We start from the raw sequence: 11901 nt of genomic DNA on the forward strand, positions 1-11901 counted from the left end.
TGGGTTGGTCAGGTGGGTTAAGTTGGGTGGGGGTAAGTCTGGGTGGGGCTGTGTAGGGTAACTCCTGTTAGGGTGGGAAGTAGGGGAGAGAGAGAGAGGAGAGAGAGAGAGAGAGAGAGAGAGAGAGTAAAGAAAAACAAAGAAAATAAAAAGAATGGTAGAGACAAACACAAAACAAAATTACAATACCAGGAAAGGACACAGTCGACGGGCGGGGCGGGCAGGGGGGCAAAGAGGCGGTAAGATGTTATGGGTCGAGTATAGGATGGATGGATAGGAATAGGGAAATGGAGAGGGGAGGGAGGGGATGGTGGGGCGGGGAGGGGAGGGGGATGGTGGGAGGGGAGGGGATGGGTGGGGTGGGGAGGGAGAGTTGGAGAGGGAGGGAGGGGAGGTGGGAGGGGAGGGGGGATGGGGGAGGGAGATCGAGGGAGGGAGGTGGATGGGAATGGCAATGAATAGGGAAGGATGGGAAGGGATGGAGATGTAAGGGGAGGGAAGGAATGGATGGGGAGGGAAGGAATGGATGGGGAGAGAAACAGAATGGATGGGGGGGTAGGAGAAAGACTGACAATAAGACAGAGGCCCCATTAGACCGTCGTGTTTACAGGGTGTCGGGTCCAGCCACGACAATGGGGCACAAAGGACACACCACAGTGACAGTTGTGTCGTCTTACGAGTCTGACAGGTGTACACAGGCAAGGTGAGCTCTTCTTCTTTCTGTCTCTCTTGTAAACAAATTCAGAAATAAACACACACACACACACATACACACATTGACACACTTACACACACACACACACACACATACACACACACTCAGTCAACACAGCACTTTGCTACTTATATTCAATACATTAATGGCAACACTGTTTTGGTGAGAGCATAAATTTATGTCTATTATATAATGAATTTGTGTGTGTGTGTGTGTGTGTGTGTGTGTGTGTGTGTGTGTGTGTGTGTGTGTGTGTGTGTGTGTGCGTGTGTGTGTCGCAGCGAGTGACTGTTCGAGTTTAATTTGTTTTTGTCAATGTTTTATTTTGTTACGTCATCATAAAAGCACATTGATATTCTTACAATGATCAACCAGTGTGTTCCTTCTGCTATCCTCTCTCCTCCCCCTTCCAATCTTCACCTCTTGCCCTCCCCCCACCCCCCCTCCACCCCCCCCTTCCATCTCACCTCCCACCCTTCCTCCCCATCCCTCATCTCCTAACCCCTCACCTCCCAGCCCCCTCCCACACCCCCTCGCCAATATACTGTAGACACACAAGGGGTAAACCAGACGAACCCTTACCTGTACGTGGGTATGGGTGTCCTGAGGAGTGAGGCAGGAGAGGTGAGGCAGAGTGAGGGCGTAGAGGTAGAGTGGAGGGTGGAGAGGCAGGAGAGGGTGTGAGGTAGAGTGAGGGCGGGAGGCAGGGAGAGGGTGAGAGGTAGAGGAGGGTGTGGGGAGGCAGGGGAGAGGGTGGAGAGGTAGAGTGAGGGGCGTGAGAGAGGTAGAGGAGGGCGTGAGAGGCAGGAGAGGGGTGTGGGGGAGGGGAGAGGGGGTGTGTGAGGCAGGGAGAGGGGTGGGGAGGGGAGTGAGGGGGAGGAGGCAGGGAGAGGGGTGTGAGAGGGGAGGGAGGGCGAGAGGCAGGGGAGAGGCGGGAGAGGCAGGGAGAGGGCGTGAGAGGCAGGGAGAGGGGCTGAGAGGTAGGGAGAGGCCTGAGAGAGAGGCCTGAGAGGTAGGGGTGAGGGCGTGGAGAGGCAGGAGAAGGTGGGGGAGAGGCAGGGAGAAGGCGTGAGGCAGGGAGAAGGTGAAGGCAGGAAGAGAGAGAGAGGAGAGAGAGAGAGAGAGAGAGAGAGAGAGAGAGAGAGAGATGGTTACCCTTGGGAAATACCTAAAATGATCACCACTATCAAAACACGTATACAATCACATATAAGCAATGTCTATAAACAATGTATATAAACAATGTATATAAACTAATAAACGTGTATAAACAATATATATATAGGTGTATACTGAAACAAATTCTCTTTATATATAACAGGCTCAGGTTGTCAGAAAATTATCAATAATCCTAAAAATCGTTCTGTCTTAGGCTGGGGAAGACTGGACGACAGAATACTATATATATGAGTAAGAGGTGGGGGAAGGAAAGGGGTGGTGGGAGGAAGGTGAGGAGGGGATTAGGAGGGGAAAGGGAGTAGGAAAGGGAATGAGGATAGGTGGGGGGAGGAGATAGGAAAGGAAGAGGTAGGGGAGGAAAGGGAGATAGGGAAATGGGAATACGGGAGGGAGGAGGGAAAGGAATGGATTAGATGGGATGGGGTAGAGAATGGTGTGAGAGACGATGAGGAGAGAACAGGCTGGTGAGGGGAGACAGCTGGTGAGGGAGAGAACAGGCTGGTGAGGGGAGAGAGGAGAGGCTGGGAGGGAGAGGACAGGCTGGGTGAGGGGAGAGAACAGGCTGTGAGGAGAGGAGAGGCTGGGTGAGGGAGAGGAGAGGCTGGTGGAGGGGAGAGGAGAGGCTGGAGGGGAGAGGGACAGGCTGGTGAGGGGAGAGGACAGGCTGGAGGGGGAGAGGACAGGCTGGAGGGGAGGACAGGCTGGTGAGGGGAGAGGACGGCTGGGTGAGGGAGGACAGGCTGGTGAGGGGAGAGGACAGGCTGGGTGGGGAGGGAGAGGACAGGCTGGTTGAGGGAGAGACAGGCTGTGGAGGGAGAGGACAGGCTGGTGAGGGGAGAGGACAGGCTGGTGGAAGGGAGGGGAGAGGGGTGAGAGGGCTGTGAGGGAGGTGTGTACACACGAGGGGTGGGAGGGGAGGACAGGTACATGGGCCAGGTGGGGTAGGGAGAGACAGGTACAAGACACCAGGTGGGGTGTGGGGAGAGGTAGGACGGCACAAGCACAGTTGGGTGAGGAGGTAGGGACAGGTACTGTAACATACTAAAGGGGGGAGGGGAGGTGACTGAAAACAGCCACACCAGGTGGGGTGAGAGGGGGGATTGAGGTACTGCAATAATGAGGGGGTGGGAGGGGAGGAGGGGAGACTGAGGGCACACACACCAGGGGGTGAGGGGAGGTGAGACAGGCACTGCAGGCTACCAGATGGAGGGAGGAGGACAGGTACTGTACACACAGGGTGAGGTGAGGTGCAGGACTATATACACACGAGGGGGAGGGGAGGACAGGCACAAAATACAATAAGAGGGGAGGTAGGACACAGGCACATGGGGGAGGGGAGGTAGACAGACATTGCAATACCAAAGGGGGTGAGAGGTAGGGACAGAGAAGCAATAATACCAGGTGGGGAGGGGAGAGACAGGTACTGTAACATGAAGAAGGGAGGTAGAAATATAGGTGGGCTGTAACAAGGGCTTCAGGTGGGGGGTGTAGAAGGGACGGGGTAATGTCACCAGTTGGGGGAGGGAGTGAGACTGAGGTACTGCTCACACCAGCTGGGGTGAGGAAAAGGGACAGGCACTGCACACCAGGTGAGAGACAGGCACTGTACACACTAAAGGGGTGAGGGGACAAAAGGACGGGGTAACACACACAGGGGTGAGGGAGGTAGACATGTACACACGGGGTGGGGGAGTGTAGGGTGAGAGGTAACAGGCACACACACACCAGGTGAGGGGAGGTGTAGGACGGGTACTGTACACACGTGGGGGTGAGGAGGTAGGATTGTACACATGAGTTGGGGTGAGGGAGGACTGGTACTGTACATACCAGGGGGGAGGGTGTGTAGATTAGGTAACAGGTGGGGGGAGAGGACAGGTATTGTCAATAACTTAGGTGGGGTGAGGGGAGGTGAGATTAGGTACCACAGCAGGTGGGGTGAGGGAGAGGGACAGGTACTGTACACACGAGGTGAGGGAGGTGTAGGGACAGACTGGCTGGGGGTGAGGGGAGAGGACGGTACTGCACACACGAGGGGTGGGGGGAGGTGTAGGACTAGGCAGGGCTGCACACAATGGGGAGGGGAGGGAACAGGTAATGACCAGGTGGGTGATGGGGGTGTGGGGAGGGGACAGGCACACAAAGGGGTGAGGGAGGTACTGTACACAGCAGGGTGGGGGTGAGGGGAGGTGTAGGACAGGTACTGTAAGGTACGAGGGGGTGGGAGGAGGTAGGGATAGGTAATGCTAATAAGGTGGGGTGGGGGGAGGTAGGACAGGTACTGTAATACGAGTGGGGGTGAGGGAGGTGGACAGGTTTTGCAACAATAGCTGGGTGAGGGAGGTGTAGGAGGTTGTGGTAATAACCAGGTGGGTGTGGGGGAGTGTAGGACGAGGCACTGCACACAATGGGCTGGGGGTGAGGAGGTGAGACTATGTACTGCAGCACAACAGGTGGGGTGAGGAGGGGACTATGTACACACAGCTGGGGGTGAGGGAGGTGGGGCAGGACTGGAGGGGGGGGTGTACTGTACATAAGAGGGTGGGGTGGGAGGGAGGTGGACAGGTATGTACACAAAAGGGGGTGAGGGGAGGTAGGACCAGGTAATGTGGCCCAGGTGGGGTGGGGGGGTGGTGGGTGGGGGTGAGGGGAGGTGTAGGGACAGGTACTGTACACGATGGGGGTGAGGGAGGTGTAGGACAGGTACTGTAAGGAAATAGGGGTGAGGGAGTGTGGGGACAGGTATCAATACCAGGTGGGGTGAGGAGGTGAGACATGTACTGGTACGAGGTGGGGTGAGGAGGTGTGGGACCAGGTACTGCAATACCAGGGGGTGAGGGAGGTGACTGCAACAATAATGGGTGGGGTGTGGGGAGGGAGGGGGTGACAGGCACACACAAGTTGGGGGAGGGGAGACACACACAAAGAGAGGTGTAGGTGGGGGGGGGGGGTGGGGGGGGGGGGGGGGTGGGGGGGGACAGGCACGGTTACAAAGGGGGTGGGAGGTGGGGTGAGGGGAGGGGAGGGACGGTACTGCACAAAGTTGGGGGTGAGGGAGGTAGGGACAGGTATTGTATTACTACAGGTGGGGTGAGGGAGGTGAACAGGTATCTGTACACACAGGTGGGTGAAGGGAGGTGAGACCAGGCACACACACTGGTTGGGGGGGTGGGTGTGGTGGGGGGGGGTGTGGGGGTGGTTGGTGGGGGGTGGGGGGGGGGGTGGGGGGTGTGGGGGGTGGGTGGTGGGGGTGAGGGGAGGTGTAGGATAGGTAATGTAATACCAGGGGGGGTGGGGAGGTGTAGGACTGTGTGGTGGGGGAGGAGTGTAGGGACCAGGTATTGTACACAGGTGGGGTGAGGGGAGGTAGATCAGGTACTGTAATACCAGGGGGGGGGGGTGGGGTTGGGTGGTGGGGGGTGAGAGGTGTAGGATTAGGTAAATGCAATGAAGGGGGTGAGGTAGACCAGGCAATGTAACACAACATGGTGAGGGAGCGTGTGAGACTGCACACAGGGGTGAGGAGGCAGGCTAGGTGACACACCAGAGGAGGTAACAGGTATGACACAGGTGGTGTGAGAGGTGGACATGTACACACCGAGGGGAGTTGTGTGTGTGGGGAGGTGTTGGACAGGTAATAATGAGGTAAGAGGGGAGGATAGGCACAGGCCAGTTGAAGGTGGTGAGGGAGGTGTAGAGCAGGTACTGTAACATCAGGTGGGGTGAGGGGACAGGTACTGCACACTGGTGGGTGAGGAGGGGACAGGTACTACACACGAGGTGTGGGTGTGGGGAGGGAGGTGAGGGTGGGTGGGGTGGGAGGTGAGGACAGGTACTGGTCACAATTGAATGGGGGAGGTGCAGACCAGGCACACGCAGGCTGGGGAGGGGAGGTGAGGCCAGGGTATTGCTCACACTGGGGGGGGGTGAGGGGTGAGGTAGGTGGAGGGAGTGTGTGTAGGGACTGGTATGTACTCAGGGGGAGGGGTGTGTGGGGACAGGTGTACACACAGGTGTGGGTGAGGGGAGTGTACACATGAGGTGTGAGGGGAGGTAGGGACGGTGGGGGGGAGGTAGATGTACACAGGGGTGAGGGAGGTAGGGACAGGTACTGTAATGAGGGGGTGGGGAGGAGACAGGTACTGTAAGGCTAGCAGGTGGGTGAGGGGAGGTAGACAGGTGGCAAAATGCCCAGTTGGGGGTGAGGGGAGGTGAGACTGCACTGTAATGAGGTGGGGAGGAGTGCAGGACTGGGCACTGCAGACACAAGGTGGAGGTGTGAGGTGAGGGGAGGTGTGGGGTGAGGGGAGGTACGCACAATGTGGGGTGAGAGTGTGACAACACACAGGGGAGAGGAGACAGACTCAGAGGTGAGGGGAGGTGTAGACAGGTACTGTACACGATGTAGGACAGGTACTGTCAATAATGGGGTGGGGAGTGTAGAATATAAAGTAATACCAGGGGTGGAGGGAGGTGTAGGGACAAAAACATTGAAGTTGGGTGAGGGGAGGTGTAGGACAGGTACTGTAAGACACTGTGGTGGGGTGAGGAGGTGTGATTAGGTACTGCACAACGAGTGTGGGGGAGGAGGTGTAGTGGTACTGCACACAATTGTGGTGGGGAGGAGGTGTAGGATCAGGCACTGCACACACCAGATGTAGTGAGGAGGTGAGGAGGTATGTACACACAGGTGGGTGTGGGGAGGTGAGGATGTACTGTACATACGAGGGGTGAGGGGAGGGACAGGTACTGTACACACAGGTGTAGGGAGAGACAGTAATGTACTAAGGTGGGGTGAGGGAGGTGAGACAGGCAAAGAGGGGGGTAGGGACAGGTATGTTGTAAATGAGGGGTGAGGGGAGGTGGACCAGGTATGTACAGTACCAGTTGGGGGTGAAGGAGGTAGGACTAGGTACTGCACAGCATGGGTGTGGGGTGAGGGGAGGTGTGGGATCAGGTGTCAAAGGTTGGCAGGTGGGTTGAGGGAGGTGGGTTGAGAGGGGGTTGGTAATGCACAATGTGGGTGGGATGGAGGTGGAGACCAGGCACTGCACACCAGGAGGTGTGTGGGTGAGGGGGGTGTGAGTGGTAAGGTGAGGGGGTGGGTGAGGAGGTAGGACAGGTACTGTACACACGAGGTGTGTGAGGGAGGTAGGACAGGTACTGCACACACCAGGGAGGAAATGTACAATGCCAGGGGGTGAGGGAGGTGGACAGGTAATGTACTACTCAGGTGGGGTGAGGGAGGTGTAGACTATATGTAATAATACAAGGTGGGGTGGGGTGAGGGAGGTAGGGGTGAGGAGGTAGTGCAAATGTACCAGGGGGGTGAGGGAGGTGAGACAGGTACTGTACATTCCAGGTGGGGTGAGGGGAGGTAGGACAGGTAATGACATACAGGAGGGGTGAGGAGGTGTAGATCAGGTACTGAAATGCTCAGTGGGGGTGAGGGGAGGTAGACGGAACACACCAGGTGGGGTGAGGGAGTGTGACACACACCAGGGGTGAGGACACAAAATGTCAAAACAGGGGGATGAGTGTGTAGGGACAGGTAATGTGCACAGGAGGGGTGGTGAGGGGAGGTGTAGACAAACACATGTGTGTGAGGTAGGACAGGGGTACTGTATGTTAGTGGAGGGAGGAGGTGTAAGGGGTGAGGGAGGTAGGGACAGGTATTTACACACAAGGTGGGGTGAGGGGAGGTGTAGGGACAACAATAACAGGGGTGGGGAGGGAGGGAGGTGAGGACAGGTGAGTGAGGTGGGTGAGGGAGTGGTAGGTAACAGGTAATGCCTGATGGGGGTGAGGGAGGTAGGGTCTGAGGTATTGCCACCAGGTGGGGGGAGGAGGTGTAGGACTGAGGCACTGCACAAGGTGTGAGGGAGGCAGGCATGTGGCTACTACCAGGTGGGGGTGGGAGTGGTGATGGACAGGGGTGAGTGTACACAGAAGGGGGAGGTGTGGGGGTGTGTAGGGGGGTAACAGGGAGGTGGTGTGAGGGGATGGGGGTTGGTTGTGGTTGTGGGAGAGGCATGTAACAATAAGAGGGGGTGAGGGGTAGGTGTGGAGGTACAGGTATCATAATAGCAGGTGGGGTTGAGGGGAGGTAGGACAGAAATACCAGGGGTGAGGGAGGTAGGGGACATGGTTGTAATTGGTACAATTGAGGTGAGGGAGGGAGGTGTAGGATTAGGTATTGTACAAACCAGTGAGGTGTTGGGACGGTACTGCAGACACGAGGGGGGGAGGAGTGTGGACAGTGCACTGCAAATAGCAGGTGGGGTGAGGGATGTAGGAATTGCACACACAGGGGGTGAGGAGGTGAGACCAGGTAACAGGCCTATTTGGGGGAGGGGAGGTGCACAGACAAGGTGGGGGAGGGAGGTGTAGGGCTTGGGGGGGGGGGACAGGCTGCACACAAGGGAGGGATGAGGCTGTAGAAGGTGGGGTGAGGGGAGGGAGGACACAACAGGTGGGGTGAGGGAGGTACTAGGTGGGTCAAATAATGGGGGTGAGGAGGTGAGAATATGGGGTGGGGATGTGTATACTGTACACTAGGGGGGAGGTGTAGGGACAGGCTGGGTACTGGGGGTGAGGGGATGGACGGGCAATGTACTACCAGGGGGTGAGGGAGGTGCAGGACCAGGTGTGAGGGGAGTGTGGGGGGGTGGGGAGGGAGGTGGGACAGGTGCACACAGAGGGGGGAGGTAGTGTGAGACACAAATACTCAGGTGGGGTGATGGGAGGACAGGCACACACAGCAGGTGGGGTGAGGGGAGGTGGTGGAGGGACTGGTAACAATGCCAGGTGGGTGAGGGAGGTGTGGAGAGGTAATGTAATAACAGGTGGGTGAGGGGAGGAGATGAGGTATACTTAGGTGGTGGGGGTGTGGGTTGGTGGGGTGGGGTGGGGGGGTGGGTGGTGGTGGGTGGGGTGTGGGTTTGCACACAGGTGGGGTGAGGGGAGGTGTAGGGATCAGGTACTTGAGGGACATCAGGTGGGGGTGATGGAGGTGTAGGGAACAGGCACTGTCACTGGCAGGGTGAGGGGAGTGGGAGTGAATGAGGCACTGCACACACAGGTGGGGGGAGGGAGTGTGTGGGATTGGTACTGCACACAGAAGGGGTGAGGGAGGTGTAGGACAGGTAATGTACACACCAGGTGGGGTGAGGGGATGTGTAGGACATGTACTTCACACAGATGTGGGGTGAGGGGAGGGGAGGACAGTACTACACAGCAGGTGGGGGGGAGGGAGGTGAGACTAGGTACTGTACAATACCAGGTGGGGTGAGGGAGAGACAGGTACTATACAGGAGGGGGTGAGGGGAGGTAGGATTTAGGTAATGCACAATAACAGGTGGGGTGAGGGGACAGGACTGTGCACTGGGACACAGGTGGGGTGAGGGAGGTGTAGGGACTAGGTATTGTACAATACCAGGTGGGTGGAGGTGTGGGACGGTATTGTAGACAATAGGTGGGGTGAGGGGTGTGTAGGACCAGGTACTGTAGACAAGGTGGGGGTGAGGAGGTGTAGGACTAGGCATTGTACACACGAGGCAGAGTGCATGTACTGTACACACCAGGTGGGGTGAGGTAGGGGGTGGGGGGGGGGGGGGGTTGGTTGTGGGTGGGTGTGGTGGGGGGGGTGGTGTGGGTGTAGGAACAGGTGGGATTGTACACACGAGGTGGGGTGGGGGGAGAGACCAGGTGGTGTAGGCATACCAGGTGGGTGGGAGGGAGGTGAGACGGGGCTGTAGACACTGGTGGGGTGGGGGAGGTGTGGGGATTAGGTACTGTATGGAATACTGGTGGGTGAGGGATGTGTAGGGACTGGTACTGTACACACCAGGGGGAGGAGGTGTAGGAGCTAGTAATGCAAAGGGGTGAGAGTGTAACCAGGTACTGTACACACGAGGTGGGGTGAGGGGAGGTGTGGACAGGGTACTGTAAACCAGGTGGGGTGAAGGAGGTGTAGGACTAGGTAATGTACACGCAGGTGGGTGAGGGAGGGGTGTAGGGACGGTACTGTATTGCCAGGTGGGGTGAGGGAGGTGTAGGGACAGCACCAGGTGGGTGAAGGAGTGTGTAGGACAGGTAACAGTACAATACCAGGTGGGGTGAGGGAGGTAGGGACAGGTAATGTACATTACTCAGGTGGGGGAGAGGGAGGGGAGACAGGTACTGTACACAACAGGTGGGGTGAGGGGATGTGGAGATTTTGGTACTGCAATACTAGGTGGGGTGAGGGAGGTGGTACTGAGGCAATGGGTCACCACAGGTGGGGTGGAAGTGCAGTGACTGAGGGTACTGTAAACACAGGTGCAGATGACGGGAGCTAGAGACTGAAAATGCACACTAGGTAAGGAGGAGGTGTAGGATTGTACTGCACAATACCAGGTGTGTGAGTGGGAGTGTGTAGGACTAAACAAAATACCAGGTGGGGGTGAGGAGGGGAGACAGGCATGTAAAATACCAGGCAGATGACGGAGTAATGCAATGTTACCAGGGGTTAGGGAGGGTAACAGGTAATGTACAAGGCCAGGTGGGGTGAGAGAGAGGTAGGAACAGGTACTGTAAAAACACAGGGATGACGGAGCAGGACAGGATGTACACACCAGGTAGGCGAGGGAGGTGGGGTGAGGGAGGTGTAGATCAGGTAACAAGGCCTGAAGAGAGAGGGACTGAGAAATGCACACAATGGAAAGCTGGGGGAGGAGGTGTAGTATCAGGTACTTCTGCCATCACCAGGTGGGTGAGGGGTGTAGGACCAGGCACTCACACACCTGGTGGGGCGAGGAGGCACAGGTACTGCACACCAGGTGGGAGGTGTAGGTGAGGGGAGGTGTAGGACAGGCACTGTACACACACTCAGGGGCGAGGAGGTGTAGGGACAGGTACTGCAAAGGCTACTAAACAGGGGAGGGGAGGTGAAATAGGCACACACACAGGTGTGAGGGAGTGAAAGCAGGAGGTGAACAGGTACTGTATACACGGTGGGGTGAGGGAGGTGTAGGGGCAAGGAGGTGTAGGGACTATGTACTTCACACACCAGGTGGGGTGAGGAGGTGCACGAATGGGTGGGGAGGTGTAGACCAGGCATTTCATAAGGTGGGTGAGGGAGGTGTAGGGACTGGTAATGGTGGGTGGGGGGGTGTGGGGTTGCAATACCAGGTGGGGTGGGGAGGTGGTGAGCAGGTACTGCAACACCATGTGGGGTGAGTGAGGTGAGGGTGTATGGGTGAGGTGGGGTGAGGGAGGAGCAGGTACTGTAAAATACTATGTGGGGTGAGGGGGTGTGTGAGACAGGTAGACACAGCTGGGGTGAGGGAGGTAGGAATAGGTACTGTACCAGGTGGGGGGAGTGGTAGTGGTGAGGGAGGTGTGACTGGTACTGTACCAGTTGGGTGAGGGTGAGGAGCAGGTACTGTAAATACTGGGGTGAGGGGTGGTAGATCAGGGCTGCAGACACTAAAATGGGTGGTGGAGGTGTAGAGACAGGTACTGTACACACAGGTGTGGGAGGGAGGTGTAATGGTGAGGAGGTGTAGAGGTGAGGGAGGTAGGACAGGTACTGGTCACCAGGTGGGTGAGGGAGGTGTGGGATTCAGTATCTGTAATAACTGGTGGGGTGAGGGAGGTGTAGGATCAGGTACTGTGCACATGTGTGGGGTGAGGGTGTGTGGGGGGTTGTGTGGTGGGAGGTGTAGGACTAGGTACTGGTAAACCAGGTGGTGTGGGGATGTGTGTGTGTGTGTGTGTGTGTGTATGTTGTATGTTTGTTTGTATGTGTGTGTGTGTGATGTAATCACACATACACACACAAATGGTTTATTAAAGAGTGTAGGTGGTATGAAAATATACAAATTGTATGTGTGGACATAATAATATTTGGTATATTTACAGGGTTGTACAGTAAATAAATCAGGACTGTTTATTATTTTAACAGATGGGATGGTGATTTCTTATATCTATCAGTGCGGCTCAGCACACGTGCACCGAAACAAATTGAG

The sequence above is a fragment of the Homarus americanus genome, unplaced genomic scaffold (genome assembly GCF_018991925.1).
Source record: "Homarus americanus isolate GMGI-L3 unplaced genomic scaffold, GMGI_Hamer_2.0 scaffold50924, whole genome shotgun sequence".
NCBI lineage: Eukaryota > Metazoa > Arthropoda > Malacostraca > Decapoda > Nephropidae > Homarus > Homarus americanus.